Consider the following 21,937-nt stretch of genomic DNA (forward strand, 5'->3'; position numbering starts at 1 on the left):
TTGGGTTTCCGTTGTGCAATGATCGAGTGCCCATCCCTCCAGCAGTGCCCATTCTCCCCCTCCACTAATCCCAGTATCCCTCCCATCCCCCTCATCCCCCACATCCCACTCTGCCTCTGTGGCAGGACATTCCCTTTTGTTCTCTATCTCCTTTTGGGTGCTGTGGCCTGCAAAAGAGGCATCGAGTGGCAATCATGTTCGGTCTAGAGTCTACTTTCAGCATGGTTCTCCCATCCTGGGGGGATCCTCCCAATACCCCCCATTTGGTGCTCCCTTCTACATCTGGGCCACCTTTACCCCTAGAGTGTGAAGCTGACCTCTAAGCCAAGGAGTAAACCTCCTGGTATTTATCTCAGCTATTCTTGGGCGTTGGTCTCCTATTTTGTTATTTTATGTTCCCCAGATGAATGCGATCTTTCTATGTCTATCCCTCTCTTTCTGACTCATTTCACTTAGCATGATATTTTCCATGTAGTACCACTTGTATGTAAGTTTCATGACTTCATCTTTTCTGACAGCTACATAGTATTCCATTGTGTAGATGTACCAAAGTTTCTTTAACCAGTTATCTGTCCTCGGGCACTCAGGTTTTTTTTCCAGATTCTAGCTATTGTAAACAGTGCTGCAATGAACAGACAATTGCAGATGTTGCTTCGACTATACTTTTTTGCCTCTCCAGGATATATTCCCAGGAGTGGAATTACTGGGTCAAATGGGAGCTCAGTTTCTAGTTTTTTGAGAATCGTCCATACAGTTTTCCAGAAGAGCTGAACCAGTCGGCATTTCCACCAGCAGTGAAGGAGGGTCCCTTTCTCGCCACATACGTGCCAACATCTGTTGCTTTTGTTCTTTTGGATGTGGGCCAGTCTCTGTGGTGTGAAATGATATCTCATTGTTGTTTTGATCTGCATCCCCCTGATGATTAGTGATGTAGAACATTTTCTCATGTGCCTTTTAGCCATTCGGATTTCATCTTTGAGGAAGTTTCTGTTCATTTTGTCGCCTCATTTTTTGATGGGGTTGGATGTTTTTTTCTTGTGGAGTTCAACCAGTACTTTGTATATCCTTGATATCAACCCCTTGTCAGATGTGTATTCGGCAAATATCCTTTCCCATTCTGTAGACTGTCTTTGTATTTTGGTTACTGTTTCTTTTGAGGTGCAGAAGCTTCTTAGTTTAAGATAGTCCCATTTGTCTATCTCTGTTTTCACTTGCTTAGCCAGTGGCGTGACATCTTTGAAGACACCATTAGCTTCAATTTCATGGAGGGTTTTGCCGACTTTGTCTTCAATGTACCTTATGGATTCCGGTCTGATGTTGAGATCTTTAATCCATCTTGATCTTACTTTTGTACATGGTGTTAGGCACAGATCTGAGCCCATTTTTTGCTTGTAGCTGTCCAATTTTGCCCTCACCACTTGTTAAATGGCTTTCCTTATTCCACATTTCTTGCTCCTTTATCAAAGTTTAGATGATCATATGTTTGGGGGGAGATGTCAGTATATTCAACTCTGTTCCATTCGTCTGCTGTTCTGCTTTTGTTCCATACCACGCTGTTTTAATTATTACTGCTTTGTAGTAGAGTTTGAAATTAGGAAGGTTGATTCCTCCCATTTTCTTTTTCCCAAAAATTGCTTTAGCTATTCGTGGGGGCTTATTGTTCCATATAAATTTCAGGAGTGTTTGCTTCATTTCTTTGAAGAATGTCATGGGTATCGTGATTGGATCGCATTGAATTTGTACAGTGCTTTGGTATGTATTGCCATTTTGACAATGTTACGTCTCCCGATCCATGAACAGGGGATAGTTTTCCATTTCCTTGTGTCCTCTTTTATTTCCCGAAGCAGCTTTTTGTATTTTTCTTTGTAGAGGTCCTTTACTTCTTTAGTTAAGCTAATTCCAAGGTAGTTGAATTTCTGGGGCACAGTTGTGAATGGGATTGTTTTCTTCACGTCGTTTTCTTCTCTCTCACTATTTGCATATAGGAAAGCCATGGACTTTTGGGTATTGATTTTATAGCCTGAAACTTTACTATACAGATCTATTGTTTCTAGGAGTTTCTTGGTAGAGGTTTTAGGGTTCTCAAAGTATAGTATCATATCATCTGTGAATAGTGAGAGCTTGATTTCTTCCTTTCCTACTTGGATGCCCTTAATGTCTTTTTCTTGCCTAATCGCTATTGCAGGTACTTCTAGTACTATATTGAACAGCAATGGAGAGAGTGGGCATCCTTTTCTCGTCCCTGATCTTAAGGGGAATGCTCTTAGTTTTTCCCCACTGAGGATGATGCTTGCTGTAGGCTTGTGGTAGATGGCTTAAACTATATTGAGGAAAGTCCCCTTTATCCCCAATTTGGCTAGGGTTTTCATCATAAACGGTTGCTGGATCTTGTCAAATGCTTTCTCTGCATCTATTTATATGATCATGTGATTTTTATCTTTTCTTTTGTTGATATGATGTATTCGATCACGACCATCCTGTTACTTGTCGATTGCCTCGAACAGGCCCCAGCAACGTCTCCTTCGTCCTAGCCCTGAGATTTTTAAAAAAGTGCCATATTCCAGGCTCTTTCAGAGTTAGGAGAATGAGACCCTTCATTGTTACTGGTATTTGGCATATTTGGTATGCCATGGGGAGTTTGCCAGACTCGGCCGTGTGGGCAGGTTACATTCGGTAGCTGATGTATTATGTTGATTTCCGAATGTTAAACCGTCCTTGCATCCCCGGTTTGAATCCACTTGTTCATGGTGTATGATCTTTTTGATGAGTTGTTGAATTCTATTTGCTAGTATTTTGTTGAGAATCTTTGCATCCGTGTTCATCAGGGATATATATATATAGTCCTGTAGTTTTCTTTTTTTTTGTGGTGTCTTTGTTTCCTTTTGGTATTGGGGAGATATGGGCTTCATAGAAACTGTTTGGGAGAATTGCTGTTTTTTCAATTTCCTGGAAAAGCTTGAGAAGAACTAGCAATAGGTTCTCTTTAAATGTTTGGAAAAATTCTCTAGTGAATCCATCTGGACCTGGGCTTTTGTTTTTGGGAAGACTTTTGATTACAGTTTCAATTTCCTTGATGGTAATAGGTCTATTCAGGTATTCTATATCTTCTTGATTCATCTTTAGGAGATTATAGAAATCCAGGAATTTATCCATTTCTTCTAGGTTCTCTTGTTTCGTGGCATACAGACTTTCAAAGTAGCCTCTGATGATCTTCTGAATTTCTTTGGTTTCTGTTGTGATATCTCCATTCTCATTTCTTATTCAGTTTATTAGGGTTCTCTCCCTCTGTTTCTTTGTGAGTGTTGCTAGTGGTTTATCTATATTATTTATTTTCTCGAAGAACCAACTCTTAGTTTCATCGATCTTTCGGATTGTTTCTTTGGTTTCCATGTTGTTGATTTCTGCCCTAAGTTTTATGATCTCTTTCCTTCTGCCTACTTTGGGCTCCTTCTGTTGATCCTTTTCTAAGATCTTGAGCTGTGAAGTCAAGTTGTTTATGTGCATCCTTTCTACCGTCCTGAGATATGCTTGCAGATCTGTAAATTTTCCCCTTAATGTGACTTTTGCTTCATCCCATAAGTTCTGGTAGCTCGTGTCTTCATTCTCATTTGTTTCCAGGTGTCTTTTGATTTCGTCCTTGACTTCCTTCCTGACCCATTCATTGCTCAGCATTGAGTTGTTTTATTTCCAGGTGTTTGATTTGGTTCTCCGTGTCTGTGTGTGATTCACTTCTATTCTCAGTGCATCGTGGTCTGAAAAGATTGTTGATAGTATTTCTATCTTCCTGATTCTATTGAGGTATGTTTTGTGGCCTAGCACATGGTCTATTTTGGAAAATGTTCCATGCGCACTGGAGAAGAATGTGTATTCTTTCTTTTTGGGGTGTAAAGCCCTGTACAGGTCTATAAGTCTTTTCTCTTCTGTTTCTTCTTTCAAAGCCAGTGTTTCCTTGCTGAGTTTTGTTCTTGTTGATCTATCCAGAGGTGATAGGGCGATGTTGAAGTCTCCAGCTACTATGTGTTGCTAGTAATGTCCTCCTTAAAATCTGTTAGCAGTTGTTTTAAGTATTTAGCTGTTTCCTCGTTAGGTGCGTATACATTTAAGAGTCTAATTTCTTCCTGTTGTACGTATCCCTTGATATAGAGAAAGTGGCCTTTGCTGTCCCTTCTAATCTTTTTCAACGTGAAATTAATGTTTTCGGATACTAGTATGGCCACTCCAGCTTTTTTGAGGGAGCTGTTTTCTTGCAGTATTGTTTTCCATCTTTTGACTTTGAGTCTGTGTTTGCTCTGATTGTTCAGATGAGTTTCTTTTAGACAGCAGAATGTTGGTTTCTGTTTCTGGATCCATTTTGCCACTCTGTGTCTCCTGATTGGTGCATTTAGACTGTTGACATTAAGAGAGATTATTGTCATGGGATTTTGTGCCATTTTTCTGTAGAGGTTGGTTGTGTTTCTAAGTGTTTTCCTTCTTATCCCACAGGAGCCCCTTTAACCCTTCTTTTAGTTTTGGTTTTGAGTATGTGAAGTTCCTGAGCTGTTGTTTATCTACAAAATGGTGTATAGTTCCATCGAGTTTGAGTGAGAGTTTAGATGGATAAAGTATTCTTGGTGAGGCGTTCATTTCATTGAGTTTTTTCACTATATCCCACCATTGCCTTTGGGCTTGGAGGGTTTCCTCTGATAGGTCTGCTGTAAATCTAAGGGGTGCTCCTTTGAATGTGATTTCCTTCTTTGACCTTGCTGCTTGTAGTATTATGTCTCTGTCCACAGCATCTATCATTCTATGATATGCCTTGGAGTGTTTTTATTAGGGTCTCTTTTTGCTGGCACCCTTCTGGCTCCTTGGATCTGTATGTCTGCATTCTTTAATTCTGGGAACTTTTCAGCGATGATTTCTTTGACTGTGGCTTTTTTCATTGGGGTTACCTCCCTGCCCTTCTGGTACTCCAATGATTCTAATGTTGTTCCTCTTGGTGTCATCCCCTAGGTCTCTAATTCTCCTAAGAGGCATTTTGAGATCTTTTGCCATTGCTTGTTTTTCCCTACGGGATTTCTGTTGCTCATCTTCAAGCTCACTGATCCTCTCTTCAGCTGCACTTATCCTATTGTTAAGGGTATTTACTGAGTTTTAAATTCCATCTCCCGAGTCCTTTATCTGTGACACTTCTTTTAATAGCTTTTTTGTTTCTGCTCTCATTTCTTCCTGTATTTTCTCGACTAACCTTTCTGTTGTTTCTTTCATTTCTTCTTTTAGTTTTCTGGATATCTCTTCCATTGATTCTTTGAGTAGGTCCTTGAACATTCTCTGCATTTTGTCTCAGAGTTCTTTATTGGAGAGAGCATATTTGTAGGTCACCCTGGTTGAGGATTCGGGGATCTTTCTAGGGTCTGAGCTTCTTCTCTGTCATTTTTCTTTGGCTTATGATGGGCATCTCGTGAAGGTTTGTAGGAGGTGTTATTTTAGTATTGGGTTTCTACAGCTTCTATTGTGTATTTGTCTTTTGTTTGAATTGGAGCAGGCCAGTGGATTATTATTGTATTGTAGTGTAGGTGGCCGGAAATTTTCCCCACAGATTTAGGTGACAAGGGCTAGGGTGAGGGTCCAGAGTGCTGGGGGTGGGAAATATAACTGCGGCTGCCCTCCCCGGAGAAGTCCACGCCCACTTTGGGAGGCCATGCTCACTTTAAATGGGGGCCACACCCCTACAGTAATGTCCATGCCCCCAGCCAGTCCAGATGCTAGTCTGCAGACCTTTTTGGGGGAGGCGATGACTACATGGACCGGCGCTCCCTGCGGAAGTGGCTGGAGCTGCTGGAGCTGCCCCTGCCCCGAAATTTTCTACTTTGGACCTTACTAAATATCAGGATTTAGGGTTAGGGTTAGAATCGGGGATAGGGTTAGGGATGTGGAGGATATAGATGGAGAGAAAAGTGGTTTTCCAATTTAAAATGGAAAGTAAAGAATTTTGTCTTTGTTATGTCAGCAGCTGGAGCGATAGCACAGCGGTAGGGCATTTGCCTTGCACGCAGCCAACATGGCCGACCCGAGTTTGATTCCTCTGCCCCTCTCGGAGAGCCCGGCAAGCTACCGAGAGTATCTTGCCTGCACGGCAGAGCCTGGCAAGCTCCTCGTGACGTACTCGGTATGCCAAACACAGTAACAACAAAGTCTCCAATGGAGATGTTACTGGACCCGCTCGAGCAAATCGATGAACAACAGGAGGACCGTGATGTTGGGGCTAGTTTGTTGAATTGTACCTATTCCAAGGTCCAGTTGATTTTAAATGTGTGAATAGCCTCAGGGCAATATTTGTCCTTAGGTTTCTGGTTTGCTACAAAGATCAATCTCATCCCCTTGGAGAGTCCTAGTTCGGCAAATGGGGCCATTCTAGGTTGGTCGATGGTAGGGGACTATTGGATAACATGGGGTTCTCCTTTCTCCTTCCCCCCTCCCTGCAGGGAGCTTAAGTTTATTGAGTTACATTCATTGCAGTGCTCCCAAGGCACACCCTGTTCCACCAGGACTCCTAATCCTTTGTGCTCTGCTTCCCCTATAGATTAATCACTAACATCCCCAAATCAGACCCTGTGACTTACAAAGTCAAATTTCTCTGAGGAGTCTGGATTTTGTATATGTAAGTGAAATACTGCTATTCTTTTTCCTTTATGTCCTTTGCATAGATTACTTTAGAGCAATGTTCTTTCGTGTAGACACAGGACTTTTGTAACTTGGGAGTTAATTGACTCGAAATAATATTTACTTCAGGCATCTATTATATTTATTCGACTTAAGCCTCAATTTCCTTTATTTCCTAACTCCCCAAAAGGAGGGTTCTGGTCAGGGACTTGGAGGGACCCAGGACAATCCACAAGCTATCCTGGCATCAAACACAGGCAGACTCAGTGCCATACAGTGGATAATAAGTTAACACATATATGTATAATCTGTATATATACATACATATGTATATATACATAAATAATAAGTTAAGAGCACGGCTATGGAACAAACTCTGTCATGACCCAAAAAGAAGTAACTGAATAAGGGCCCTGCGGGATTAGGAAAGACTAACCTGTCCTGAGGACTGTAGTCTGGGATACATAGCGAGGTGTCCCCAGGAAGAGTCACCCATACAAAATGACAAATTAAGTAAATTTAAGATGACTGTTTAAGTGAATACTGGGAGATTATGCAAAGTGATATCAGACGTAGTGTCACTGCACCTTTCTTCAAGCAGTCTTGACATATTTGCTTTTCGTTTTGTTTACCGCAGTAAGCATTTATCATAGTTCAAGTGTTTCCAGAGGGCTGATAGAACTTGGCAAAGTCATGAGTATCCTGAATGTTGAGGGATTTTAGTTTTACACTGCTTGGTGTTACTCAGGCAAATTAATAAAAAAAAAAAAAGAATGATTGCTTGGCTCCATTGGTAGATTTTATGCTTTGACTTGCATGCCGTGGTGGTTTATCACATTATTTTTAGGACGGGGAACAACTTGGTTACTAAGTCAGCAACCCATTAGTTCCTGTTGTTAAGGTATTGGTCAGACATTGTATGGTATCACATGCACAGATTGCAGCAGTTGTGATACATTTTTGGGGGGATTGGTGGGTTTGGGAAGTTAGTAGTTAGTGTGGGATATGTGCATTGGTGCTCAGAACCTGCCTTATTTCCTTGGGTTCAGATCCTTGAAATGTATGCAGATCTTTGTTCCTCACAGATTGGCTTGTATCTTGCTCTTTTGCCAGGTGCAGTGTTTATTTTACTCTGTCAGGATAGCTAGCTTTTGGTGCACACTGTTTCTTCTTCCTTCATCTCATGCATTTTAATTAATTCTGGCCTAACCTTGTCTTCTTTTATTTCCTAACACCCCGAAAGGAGAGTCCTGGTCAGGGACTTGGGTGGACTCAGGACAATCCACAAGCTACCCTGTCATCAAACACGGGCAGACTAGGTGCCATAAAATGTATAATACGTTAACACATATATGTATAATCTGCATATATACATATATGTATACATATACATATATGCAGTTCTATTTGATTGATGTGCCTGATGTTACATAGAACACCAAGTCATATACCTTTTATTCCTCACCATTTTTAGAGTGGTTTTCTACTGAGCTGACTGCACAGCAATTGTTTTTTACTTAATAGTACAACTTTAGTTGTGAGGGGCTGAAATGTTGGTGTAGTAGTTTGGGCATTTTCCTTGCATGGTGATTTGTGTTCAGTTCCTGGTACTCCCGAGGGTTCCTTGAGCCTTCCAGAAGTGATTTCTGGGTGAGCTCTGAGTGCCCCTGGGTGTATCATAAAAACCCAAAAAATTATGTTGTTATCATTAAAGTTTGCTGTTCAAAGACTTACTTTGGAATTATTCTGATGATGGAGTTGCTATTATGCAATTATTAATCTGACTTGCAATCATTTCGTAATGTTTATTACCTTTCCAGATTTGGATTTGCTTATGAGCCATTCATTTGAATGGTGCAGCCTGCTGCTGTGTACTATTACTATACATTTACTATGTTGTGTACTATTATGAATGCCATGCTCTGCAAATAGAAGCACCACACTTTATATGTGGAGTACTGCTATGTTGACCACACCAGTCATAGACGTCTTGTATCTCTACCCACACACATATTGAGTGACACCTACTTTTTGTGTATGCTGTTCACTATTCCATCAATTGGACCATTTTATCTTCAGTTCTGATGTCACTGAATTCTTTGCCAGTTTCCTTTCCTGACCAATGTTATCACCATTCCCATTGGTCACCTTTGGCTTTGTATATGCCTTCAGTCTCCTGTACACAACACTACTTCAAATAGTCCTTTGCACTTTCACAGGTGATCGTGCGCAAGCCATGAGGGACCCAGCTGGATCCAAGTGGTTAATTGTTCTCAGGTCTTTTCCCTTTCTTTCACTGTTAGTGTTCTCATTGATGCTCAGGTACATGGTAGCTGTTACTTGTGATATTTTTCCAACTTGATGGATAGTTAGGTTCTTGTTTGGGAAGATGGGTTGAATGCTACTCAGGCCCAGTGGTTTTTTTTCCCGGTCCACTAGAACCACATCTGTATATATACAAACATAGTGTGGACACACTATGTTTCAGGGATTCAGTACTGTTTTCTGCATGTGTGGCATATCTACTGATGCCCTGAGATATTTTAACAGTTATTGAAAACATATCACCTTTTTCTATAGGAGCCTTCCTGGGAAGTACCATTTGTATGCCTTGGTAGTGAGTCTTCTGAATAGCATAGGTGAACAACTACATCATCAAGTAAATTTTTACAGCATACTGTGAACATTTGTAGAACTTCCACATGATTGCTCATGTGCAAGATTTGTGATTTGTTTTGGATTGCCATTTTCACATATACTTGTAGTGATTCCTCAGGTCATGATTCTCTCTCTCTTTTTTTTTTGACTTTTTGGGTCACACCCGGTGTTTCACAGGGGTTTCTCCTGGCTCATGCACTCAGGAATTACTCCTGGCAGTGCTGGGGGACCATATGGGATGCTGGGAATCGAACCCAGGTCAGCCGCGTGCAAGGCAAATGCCCTATCGGCTGTGCAATCGCTCAAGCACCAGGTCATGATTCTTATTGGGCTGCCTTTCCTAGTTTGCTTGCTCACATGGATTTCCCACATTGTTTATGTACAGTGGCATTATTCTTTAAAAATAAATACTCCTGGTGCTGTGCTCAGGGAGCACTCCTGACGGTGCTCCAGGGTCATATGGAATGCGGAGAATCAAATCCAATCCAGATCAGCAGTGTACAAGTCAAGCACCCTACCGGCTGTAATCTCTCTGACCCCTGGCATGATTGGTTTTGTTTCCACACAACATCTTGGTGCTGAGTGCATCCTTAGAGTAGAGATTGTCATATCCTCTCCTCACCAGTTGTTGCAAAGCCAGAGTGTGGGATGTCTGCTCGTGCATTCTTCCTGAAGGTTAATTTTATTTGAGGCCTTCTTGAAATACTTGTGCTTTCTATTCTTTTTTTCTCCAGCTTAAAAAAAAGTGAATCACCATGAGATACAGTTATAAGATTGTTCATGATTGAATTTTAATTGTTCAACGTTCCAACACCCCTCCTTTTCCCAGTGCACATTTCCTAATGTGGCCTCACCTGCAGGATACCGGGGAGGGGGGGGCATGGCCTCACCTGTGTGCCGCCTGGGGGCGTGGCCTCACCTGCACGACACCTGAGCCCGCTTGCCTGAGATCCCGGTCCCCGTTTCCTTCAGTTGATTCCTGCCACAGCCCCACCGCTGGGAGGACCTGACCTGCCCCAGCCTCGGGGCCGCGTCGGGCGCGGTTTCAGGGCAGGGCTCGGTCCTGCGGGGCCCCGCGACACAGGTGCGTGGGCGCGGACGGGAGAGCCGGGCGTGGACGGGCCTCTCCGTCCCAGGGGGTCCGCGCGGTGGGGCGGCGGCGGTTCTCTCCGTGGGGGTCCGGGCTCAGCCGCTGCGTCTCAGTGGTCCGAGGGAGCCGGTTCCCTCGGGCTTCCCCGCCCCCCGCGTGCGCCCCTCCCCCACGCGCGCTCCCCTGGGCGCCGGGCGCTGCCGGCTCCCGGGGGCGCGCAGGTGCGCGCGGTCCGCCTGGGTGTTCCGGCGGCCGAGGGGGCTCCCTGGGCCCGAGTCCCCGCGTGTCGGTTCCTTTGCTCCTCGCGAGGCGAAACGCTCTTCTCGGCGGAGGAGTTTGAGGCGAGCGGGAAGGGTCCGAGGGAAGAGCTCGGGGCCGGGGACCAGCCGGGGGACAGCTCGGGGGAAACAGCCGCGGGGGCGACCCGAGCCGCGGCTCCAGCGCCGCCCGCGCCCCGGGGCCGCCCGCCCGGACCCGACTCCGCCTTCCTGCTCGGCGCCGCGTCCGCCGACTTCCCCAGGGATGCAGGCAGGGACCCGGGCCAGGCCGTTTGCCTGCCCCCGCCGACGGCCGTCCCTGCGTCTGGACCCTGCAGACACCGGGTTTCCGCGGCGGGAGGGGCGGGCGCCCTGGGGTGCCGTGCGCGCCCCCGGGCATGGGACCGCCCGAGTCGCCTTTCAGCACCCTGGGCAGAGTCGCGCTCGGCCGTGGGGCGGTGTCTCGACACCCTGCCGGGCACGGTAGCCACAGTGGCCGTAGGCGGCAGACCTCACTGGTTCCGTCTTGAAGATGCTGCCACGTGGTGCCTGGCTGCGAGGCTCTGGGTTCTGCCCGTAGTTCTGAGCCAAAACATCCACCTGTGTCTTGCGTGTGGGTTGCACTGCAATCCTAAGGCTTTTATTTCGTGGCCTATTTGGAATTTGCTGGTGAGGTGCACGTGTGTATCAATCCATGGCGTGTGACTTAAGTATAGTTACACAGTAACTTACAAATAAATGTTTTAGTCAAATTGTCTTTTAATCGGGCAATGAATTCCACACAAGGTTACTTCAGCCTTTCTAACCATTAACAAAGAGCTGAACTGTGAATCTTGGGAAACGTTTTCCCCAAGCTTTTGGGTAAGAGTCATGAACTTGAGGAATAACCTGTTGCCATAAGTAGATTGTAGATTTCCATCTGCCCAAATCACAGTTCCTGTCAGTTGATCCATAGAGATATCCATCTAGGTGTTAGCTTTTTCATTTCTAATCCCCCACCTAAAGCCTCATCACCCCTAGTATGTTTTAAGTTGCAAAGATTTGGCAGGGGAGACATGCAGATTATTCCCAATCTGCAGGGATCATACACTCTGTTGTAGCTAGGCCAAGAAGTCCCATGGTATAGGGAGGGTCAGTAATTCAATTGCTTTTTATTTATCTTCTCTCCTTTGTGGCCTGAAGTGCTAGTGCGGCATGTAGGACATTCCCTTGTATGTATATATCTGCGTTCATTTACCTTTGCTCATGTTGTGTCTGTGTGAATGTGTGTCTATGAGTATACACGTGTGTGATTTTGCATTTGTATGTCTGTATATGCATGTGTCTATGTCTATATCTGTCAGTGTGTATCTGTGTGCGTGCATTTGTCTGTGTGTCCACGTATATATCTGCGTGTCTTTGTGTTTCTGTGGGTGGGCACGTGTGTAAGTCTATATGTCTGTGCGTCTCTGAGACTCTGTGGATGTTTGTTGTGTGTATGTGTATATGTGGGTTTATGTCTGTGTATATGCCTGTGTGTATTTGCATGTTAGCCCCTCAATGTGCATATATCTGTGTGTCTCTATTGTACATTTCTGGGTTTATGTCTGTGTGTCAGTTTATGTCTGTGTGTGCATGTGTGTCTGCGCACGCGTGTGTGTATAGGTCTGTTTTCTGATGCGTCACACGTGTGTATCTGTTTTTGTCTGTGTAAATGTCTGTGTGCATGTTTGTGCATGCATGTTTGAATGTCTGTGTCTGTGTATACGTCTATCTTTGCACTTGTGTGTCTATGTATATGTCTGTGTGTGTCTATTTTTTGTATGTGTGTACATATGTGTGTGTCTATATGTCAGGGCGTGTGTGTGCATGGGGGTGTGTGTGTCTCCGTTTATATTTCTCTGTGTGCATTTGTGTCTTTGCATGTGTGTACATGAATATGTGTCTGTGTTACATGTCTTTGTTGTGTCTGCATTTCAGTTTGTGTCTGTGTATGTCTGCATAAGTCTCTGTGTTTGTGCATGTGTGTGTGTCTATGTGTTAATTGTGTCTTGTGACTATGCATGTACCTTTGTGCCTCTGTATCTGTGAGTCTCTGTATGTTGTGTATATATGTGTCTGTGTTTTCGTGTGTGTGCAAGTGTGCATCTATGTGTACGTCTCTATCCCTGTGTGTACATATGCTCTCTATATGTATGTGTCTGTGTCTATTTCTGTCTTGATCTATATGTCTCTGTGTTTCTGTATGTCTATGTGTGCATGTGTGTGTCTGCGTGTGCATTTGTCAGTGTATATGAATGTGTGTCTGTATATCTCTACGCTTGATTCTGTGTAAATGTGTGTATGCATCTGTGTGCATGTGCCTATGTATATATCTGTTTGTCTGTGCATGTGTCTGTGTGTCTATGCATGTGTCTGTGTGTATATATTGGATTTCCATGTATGCATGTGGGTCTGTGTGAATGCCTGTGTGTTTCTATATAAATATAATGTGTTGTTTGTGCGGTAGCTGTGTGACTGTATATGTGTGTGTAATAATGTCTGTGTGTAAACATGTGTGTGTCTGTGTATGTCAGTGCCACTCTATGCATTTGGCTGTGTGTCTACTTATATATCTATATGTCTATATTTCTATGTATGTTTGTGTGTTCACGTCTGTGAGAATGTATGTCAATGTATACATTTATGTGTGTCTATGCATTTGTTTGTGTATATATCTTGTCCCTGTGTGTGCATATTTGCGTCTGTATACATGTCTATGTGTATGTGCACATACCTGTCTGTTTGTAAATAACTTTCTGTATGCACACATGTGGCACATGTGTGTCAGTGTGTCTTGTGATTGTGTCTACTTACATAACTGTATCTCTCTTCATATGTATGTGTGTTTGTATATATGTCTGTGTCCATTGTGATTGTATCTGTCTATATCTGTGTCTGTGTGTGCATTTTTCATTTCATTTCATTTCATCATCCTGTTAATCGTCGATTGCCTCGAGCAGGCCCCAGTAACGTCTCTTTCATCCTAGCCCTGACATTATATTCACGGCTCTTTAGGAGAATGAGACCCATCATTGTTACTGGTATTTGGCATATTTGGTGCGCCACGGGGAGTTTGCCAGACTCTGCCCTGTGGGCAGGCTACATTTGATAGCCTGCAAGTTTGTCCAAAGTAGGAATGAGACAACAAGATGTCATAAAGAAAAGTTCTGATAAGATGTCGCGCAGCCGCGAATGCGGCCGCGCGGTTCTGGGATCTGGATTTTATAGTCTCTGAGTCTTGGGCGTTGATGGGATTACACGGCGCCAGGGGGCCAGGTGGTAGGTGTGACCCCCGCCTACTGGAACTTGGAGGATCTGGGTGGAAGATGCTCGACTCCAATTCGAGTAGGCTTGGAGGTCTCGGCCCCGGAGCCCGCGTGGCTTTGTCCCTCTGCCAGTACCTTCATGTGTGCGGAGAGTGATCTCAGCATGGTGGTGGCTGGTCCTGGAGGTCTTCGGCTGCTGGAGCCCCGGTCGGGGCGGGGAGGAAAGCTCGACCCACTCCCCTTCAAGGGGTCCCGGCGAGGGACACCCAGGCGCGGGGGCAAAAGACTGCACTGTTCTCGTCCGGGATCTGGATTTTATGTGTGCATATTTCAGTATATATGTCTGTTTCTCTGTGTGTTTCTATGTGTGTCTGTGTGTGCATGTTTGTGTCTCTGTATGTCTATGTGTGTACATGTTTGTGTCTGTGGGTGCATTTGTGTCAGTATACAGGTCTGTGTCTGTGCACACAGCTGTGTGTATCTACGTGTATCTCTAAATATGTCTGTGTGTGTGTTTGTGTCTGGCCAAAGGCACAGCAGCAATTTGGGGGTATCTGGAAGTCGAAGGCACCATCAGGCTGCTGATGCACTCGCCCCGCAGGTACAGGCTGACCTGATGGCGCCTTTGGCCAGATCCCAACAACTTGGGGCCAAGTTTACCAAGAGATCAAATGGCCAAAAGTTAGGTCTGTGGGAGACACACCCACAAACCACCTCGGCTTAGCTGTATAAGCTCAAAGCCTCTGCCCCTCTCGGAGAGCCTGGCAAGCTACCGAGGATATCCCACCCGTACAGCAGCCTGGCAAGTTACCCGTGATGTACGTGTATGTCTGTGTGTGACTGCACCTGTCTGTATTTGACTGTATATGTCTATGTGTACGCATGTGTGTGTTCCACTTGTATATGTCTGAGTATCTGTGTATGTCTGTGTGAGCATGTGCTTGTGTCTGTAGATGTCTGAGTGCAAGCACATGTGTTTGTGTCTGTATCCATCTCTGTAATGTGTAAGTAGATGTGTCTGTCTATATGTCTGTGTGTATGTTTGTGTACTTGTGTGTGACTTTGTATTTGTGTGTACGCATGTGTGTGTCTATGCATGTGTGTGTATATCTCTATGTCTGTATATGTCTGTGTGTGCATGTGTTTGTACCTGTGTTTCTGTGGATATGTCTGTGTTTGTCTTTGTGTGTGTGTATGTGTCTATTTCTGTGTGTCCACCTCTTGGGGAAAAAGGGATGTTTCTTCTTACCTACTGAGTCAAGGCAGGAGAAGAGAGATTCATCCAGGGGATCCAAAGGACCGGGGCTCCCGTGACAAGGAAACGGCTGCCTCTTTTCTAAACACTCTGGCATGAGTGAGCCTGCAGTCGCGGGAGAATGCACAGAGACTCTGGCGCACAAACCCCACTGCAAGGAAGGGACACTCAGCACACAGCTTACAGAGCAGCTTAGAAGACGCAATCAAGTGTACAGATGGGGACCAGGGACAGAGTCAAAGTACAGTGGGGAATGTGTGTAGCTTTCTGTATGTCTGCGTGTATGTGTACGCAACTGTCTATCTACATATAAGTCTCTGTATCTATGTACATGTCTGTGTATGCATGCATGTACACATGTCTGTGTATATGTCTCTGTGTCTATATATCTGAGCGTGAGCATTTGTGTCTGTTTATAAGTCTGTGTGTCTTCTGTGTGTGTATGTTTGTGTGTGCATGTTTCTGTGTGACTATGGGTATGTCTATGTGTGCATGGGTGTGTTGTGCGTTTCTGTGTGTCCGTATGTCTCTGTGAGCATGTGTCTGTCTGTGTATATGTGTGTGCACAAGGGCACGTCTTTTTATGTGTGTCTCTGGGTGCATGTCTGTAAATCTGTGTGCTGCATATGTGTGCATCTGTGTGTATATCTGTATGTGATGTGTGTGTTTTGTTTATTTGTTCATGTGTCTGTGCACATGTGTAATGTGTCTATATATACACCTGTGTGTCTGTGTCTGTGCATCTTTGTGTCTGTGCGTACCTCCCAGCGTCCATGGGTGAGCACGGGCATGTGTTGTATATGTCTGTGCATGTCTGATTCTCTATGTATATGTCCTTGTGTATGTGAATGTTTGTTTCTCTGTGTCTGTGTACATATATGTGTGTCTGTGTATATGTCTGTGTGTAACTGTGTGACTGAGTCTGTGTGTCTATGTATGTATCTGTGTGTAATGTGTGCTCTTGATATGCCTCTGTCAGTCTGTGGATATGTTGTGTGTGGGCACACTTGTGTCTGTATATGTCATGTGTCTGTGTGTGCATGTATGTGGCTGAGCATATGTCTTTTGTGTCTATATGTCTGGTATATTTGTGCACATGTATGTGTCTGTGTGTGCCTGTCACTGTGTCTGTATATATATTCGTGTGTCTGTATGTCTATCTGTGCCTGTGTACATGTTCTTGTCTGTGCATATTTGTGTGTATGTGTGTCTATGTCTGTATGTAATACATATATACATACATGTGTGTATATACATAACTGTGTGTCTGTGTGTCAGTGTTTTTGTGTGTGCGTGCATGTGTGTTTGGATATATGTCTGTGTCTGAATCTGTGTGTATGTCTGTTCTGTGTCTGCATGTACATGTGTCTGTATATGTCTGTTGTGTTTGTGTCTGTCTTTTTGTGTGTAAGTGTAGGCATCTGTGTATAATTCTGTGTATTTGTGTGTCTGTATATGTTGTGTGTGTCAGTGTTTTTGTGTGTTCATCTATGTCTGTGTATAAGTGTGTGTCTGTATATGCCTGTGTAAGTGAGCACATGTGTGTATGCCTATGTTTGTCTGTGTATGCCAATTTTTATGCATGTGAATGTTGTGAATGTGTCTAAGTTTGTGTTGTGATGGTGCTGCATGTGGGTGTGCCTACATACGTGCCATTCTACTATCAGCCAATTTTATTTTTGAAAAGCCGTCTGAAATTATTTCTGACAGCTCCCTGGAAGGTTTACGTACAGTTGGATCAGAGGGGTGCCGAACCCAGGAGGCAAGCTCTGCTGGGGGATCCCAGGATGGCCCCCAGATACCGGCACTCTCTGCGGAAACTCCGACGCAGTGCCCAGCTGGGGCAGGCTGGCCGCTCGGCTAAGCATTAAAAGTGCAAGAGTCAAAGCTGAATGGTGGGGCTGGAGCGATAGCACAGCGGGGAGGGCGTTTGCCTCGCATGTGGCAGACCCAGGTTGGATTCCCAGCATCCCACTGGGTCCCCCGAGCACCGCCAGGAGTAATTCCTGAGTACAGAGCCAGGAGGAAGCCCTGAGCATCTCCGGGTATAACACCCCCCCCCCCCACTAAATAATAAAACCGAATAGTTCTAAACCTGCCCGCAAAAGGTTTGTCTTGAAACACTCGTTCTTTATCTGGCAGCTATGCAGAGGGAAGAAGACAAGGGCTGGAAGCGGCAGAGGGGGAGCCTGCCGTGAGTGGCCGACCTGGGTTCCACCCAAGCACCCCTTTATGACCCGGCAGCTGTGCCAGGAGTGACCCCTGAGCACCCCCGGAAGAGACCCTAAGACAAAACAGAGAAACTTCTCTCCGTGTGACACGGGTCAGCTGTCCTTCCTCGGATGGGGACTATTTCCGCTGCCTGGGACAGGCCGTGCCACAAGCAACCCACCACCTTTTCTTCACAAATCACACAAAAAAGTGGGGACGCTGCGGTCATCCGATTGAGCAGCTGACTTGAGGGTGCCTGAAGGAGCCTCAGAGATCTCGGAGAGGGCCTCAGACAGAATTCCGGGAGGGTGACTCGCGGCTGCAGGCGACACCACAGAACCTTCCGGAAAAGCAGCCCGACACACCCACCTCTCCTGCAGGCGTAGTTCATCATTCATTCTCATCAGCTGTGCCGAGTTTTCCCCAGACATTTTCACGATGTCCGCGATGTCGTTTTCCAACTTGGCCTTTGCCTTCGTCAACTGCTCTTCTCGCACATCTCTCTCTTTGAATTCAGCCTCCATATCTGAGGGGAGGGGAGGAGAGGAAGGGGGGAGGGAGGGAGGGAGGGAAGGAGTGAGAGGGACAGAGGGAGAGAGAAAGTCAGGGAGAGATGCGGGGGGGGGGGGAGAACAGCTTTGGGGTGTCGTAGGCAACGAAGCGTCCCCTGCGCTTCTGTCCCAGGCCTCCCTCCGAGGACGTTTCACTCTCTGGCCCCTGCAAACTGCTCGAACCGAGCAGCAGCCAGTGAAACCAAGGACAACTCACAAGACGGGGAAGAAATGCAGGCAGCGAGCAAAGGATGGGGCCAGGACGGGGGTCCGACCGTACAAGGCGCCTCATAGATGGCCCTCAGGGGGGACCTTGGGCAGCATTTGACAGACGTCCCAGGGCCGAGGTGGCCGGAGTGTCACAGGGCCCCAGGAACTGATGGGGGGCGGGCACGAGGGGCACTGGGACCTGCTGTGGGGGCTCCCTAACGGAGGCCGGGAAGCTGAGGAGGTGGCGTGGGAGCGTCAGCAGGGAGGCGCCGCATGCCCGGGGTGCCCCTGCACGACACCCGGAGACCATCTCTTACCTGTTCGATTTCCTCGCAACTTCTCCAGTTCAGAAGACAGCGCCTTAAACTGTTCTTCTTTTTGATGTAACTTATCAATAGATTCTAGTTAGGATAAAGTTAGAAGTTTAATATATTTCACGTACCATCGGGATTATTTGAGAGTCTGTCTGGCAGGCTCCATCAAATCTCGCACTGGAGTCTGAGGTCACGGGGGTGATAAAGCGTCTCTACGGGAGAAGCCCCCAGCCGAGGGCAACACCAGGAGGTTTCAGCATGGAGACGGTGGGTCTGGGGCCAGGAGGAACTCGAGGTCTTGGCTGGGGGCGTCCCAAAATCTTCCCACCCAGCCAGCTCCCTGCCAGGTCACACAGCACTTTCCCAAGCACACCTGCATGTCACCACAAACAGTGATGTAGGGACTATGATGCCACCAGCAGGTCAACCTGTACCTGCGGGGAGATTGCATCAGCAGCCTGATGGAGCCTGCAGACTTCCAGATACCCCAAAATTGCTCCTGTGCCTTTGGTCACGCCCCAACAACTTGGGGTCAAGTTTACCAAGAAATTAAACGGACAAAAGTTCAGTATGTGGGAAACACACCCACAAACCACTAAATAAGCTATATAAGCTTTATAAGCTCATCTGTTGGCCTTATTTCAGAGACCCATACATCTCAAAAGAGATCAAAAGATTCAGTTAGGCTCAGTGGCCCGGAGGTAAATGGGAACCCGTGACTGAGAGCTCCAGGCTTGCTCAGATCAGGACTGGGCCTCCTCCCGCCACATTCCCAGTTTTCCAGTAGCTTGGCAGTCACACCCACAAACTGCCCCCCAGCACCACGTAATCTCGTCAATGGCCAAGACCCAGAGACTATGCAGTACAGCTCCCGGAAGAGAATGACACAGATATTCCTGGTCATTATATTCTAGCCATAAGAAGCAATACGAAACAAATCATCTAGCATTGCCTTTTCAGCAGGTTTGAGTGCTGGTGGGACTGGTGTCAAAATATCGGATGTAACCAAAGTAGAGAGAGAGTATGGGGGAAATTGTGTGCCTGCCACACAGGCAGGGGAAGGGTTGGCAGAGGCGTGGGGCTGGTGGAATTCTGGGGATTTTGGTGGTGGAAAATGTGCACTGGTGATGGGACGGGTGTTTGATGATTGTGTGACCGAAACTCAAACATGAAAGATTTGTAACTTATCTCACATGAATCAAAAAAAGGAGGGAAATATAATAATAATAAAATAATAAAATAAAATTAACATTCAGAACAGAATTTAAAAAAAATAAGTAATGTGAAGTTCATGCCCAATTAAATCAGCTTCATCCATGGCTGAATAATTAGTAGTACTCCTACATTGGGCTGGAGCGATAGCACAGTGGTAGGGCGTTTGCCTTGCATGGAGCCAACATGGCGGATCCGAGTTCGATTCCTGCGCCCCTCTTGGAGAGCCCGGCAAGCTACCGAGAGTATCTCGCCTGCACGGCAGAGCCTGGCAAGCTCTCCGTGATGTGTTCAATATGCCAAACACAGTAACTCCTACATTATTAACAAAAAAAAAATTTAAAAAAAAACAATGTGTATGTGTGTGATGTGTGTGTGTGTGTGGGGGGGGGCTTTGTGCGCGTACATGCTACGCCCAGGGTACCTCCTGGCTCTACACTCAGGGATCAGCCTGCTGGTATCAGGGATGGATACCAGCTTGGCAGTGGGCAAGGCAAGCGCCTGGCCTGCTCGGGTCTCTGGGAATGAACTTTACGTCAAAGAGGAAAGAGCCGGAGGAAGTCAGCTGCGGGAAATGAGTGGGCAGAGCCCTGAGTGTGGGACCCCAGAGCTCCGGCCCTGGCACAGTCACCCGGTGGCCCGCACCCACCTTGCCTGTTTTTCTGAACAGAGGCTGACTCTTCTGAAGCCTCTGTGAACTTTTCTTTCTAGAGAAACAGAATCAGATATTCAGACCAGAAGGGTGCAAAGTAGCTTCCAATCAACGACATGGGAGACACTCCATTTTGTGATGCTGTTCATGAAAATGAACTTGCACTCCAAACGTAGATATTGGGGACTGAAGGGCTGGCACAGGGTCCAGGCACCCGAGTACAGCCAGCCGGTTAGACCCTGAGCAGGAGTACCACCGAGTTAGCGGGGAGCCCCAATAAACACGGTGAACATCTGGGGGCTGGGAGAGAGCACTGGGTAAGGCCACTTGGCCCTGCTTGAATCGTGGCACTAACAGGAATATCCTGAGCACAAAGCCAGGAGTCGCCTCCAAGGACTGACAGGCATGCCACTAGTCCCCCCCCCCACCAAAAATATATATATATCCCCGGGCCAGGGCGATAGCCCAGCGGGGAGGGTGTTTGTCTTGCACAAGGATGACCCGCCTTTGATCCCCAGCATCCCATAGGGGATGCACCGTCAGTAGTAATTCCTGAGTGCAGAGCCAGGAGTGACCCCTGAACATCCCCAACTGTGACAAAAAAAGACCAAAAACAACAAGAACAACAAGACCAAAAAAACCCAGAAAACAAAAATAATCCACCCCAAACTCAGCTACCAATGCCCATTGTGTATCTGCCTGGCAAACATGAGTGAGTTGTGCAAGTATGTATGTACTTGCTTGCATGTCCAAGGACATGTATGAGTCTGCACATGACAGAAGCCCATGTGTGTATACTGGGGTGTGTGCATGGCTGTGGACACACGTGTGTACACATGTTCTCGACCACACACAGATAGCATGTGATGCCGCTTGTGCTTGGCCCATGCTGCCCCAGCAAGGACGCTTCCCTTGGAATCCTCCCGCAGGTTCTGAAAGGCTCCTAAGTGCTCAGTCCCGGGTCCTGACAGGATACAGTCAGCACTGTCTCAGCAGAAAGGCCCGGCTCACCCAGGCCCAGAGACAGAGTGACAGGACAGCGGGAAGGGCATTTGCCTTGCACGTGGCTGACCCAGGTTCAATCTCCAGATCCCATTGGGTCCCCGAAACTCCACCAGGAGTAATTCCTGTGTGCAGAGCTGGGAGTAACCTCTGAGCATCACCAGGTGTGACCCAAAAAGCCAAAAAAAAAATACCAAGAAAACAAAAACAACGAGATACTTTAGGTGTTTTGCTTTGTATGTATTCAACCCAGGTTCAATCCCCAGCATTCCACGTGGTCCCCTGAGGGCCACCAGGAATGATCCCTGAGTACAGAGCCAGGAGAAAGTCTCAGCACAGCTGAATACAAGAAAACCCAAGACACAAACCAAAAAAACAAATACAAACAAAAAAATCCTAAAAAGAAAACAAGAAAACACACTTTGATCCACCCCAGGAAGGTGTCTGGAAGGTTCCAGAAAAGCGGCCTTCCCAGCGCATGTCTCTCACCTCCCTCCCCTTGCTGTGAGCCCCCAGTGCTCCCGGCTGGCAGGGGAGACAGAGCTGAGGGGGCAGGGGGCGCTTCTGAGGGGAGCAAGGAGCCCGGCACTCTGGGAGCA

The 21,937-nt window shown here is 46.3% G+C and overlaps 1 pseudogene; it reads right to left on the minus strand.

Annotated features, from left to right (window-relative positions):
• Positions 1 to 21,937, minus strand: part of LOC130026862 (transmembrane protein 185B-like) — a 76,180-nt pseudogene that overhangs the window by 39,882 nt on the left and 14,361 nt on the right.

This window comes from Sorex fumeus, unplaced genomic scaffold, assembly GCF_029834395.1.
Source record: "Sorex fumeus unplaced genomic scaffold, SorFum_2.1 ptg000035l, whole genome shotgun sequence".
Taxonomy (NCBI): domain Eukaryota; kingdom Metazoa; phylum Chordata; class Mammalia; order Eulipotyphla; family Soricidae; genus Sorex; species Sorex fumeus.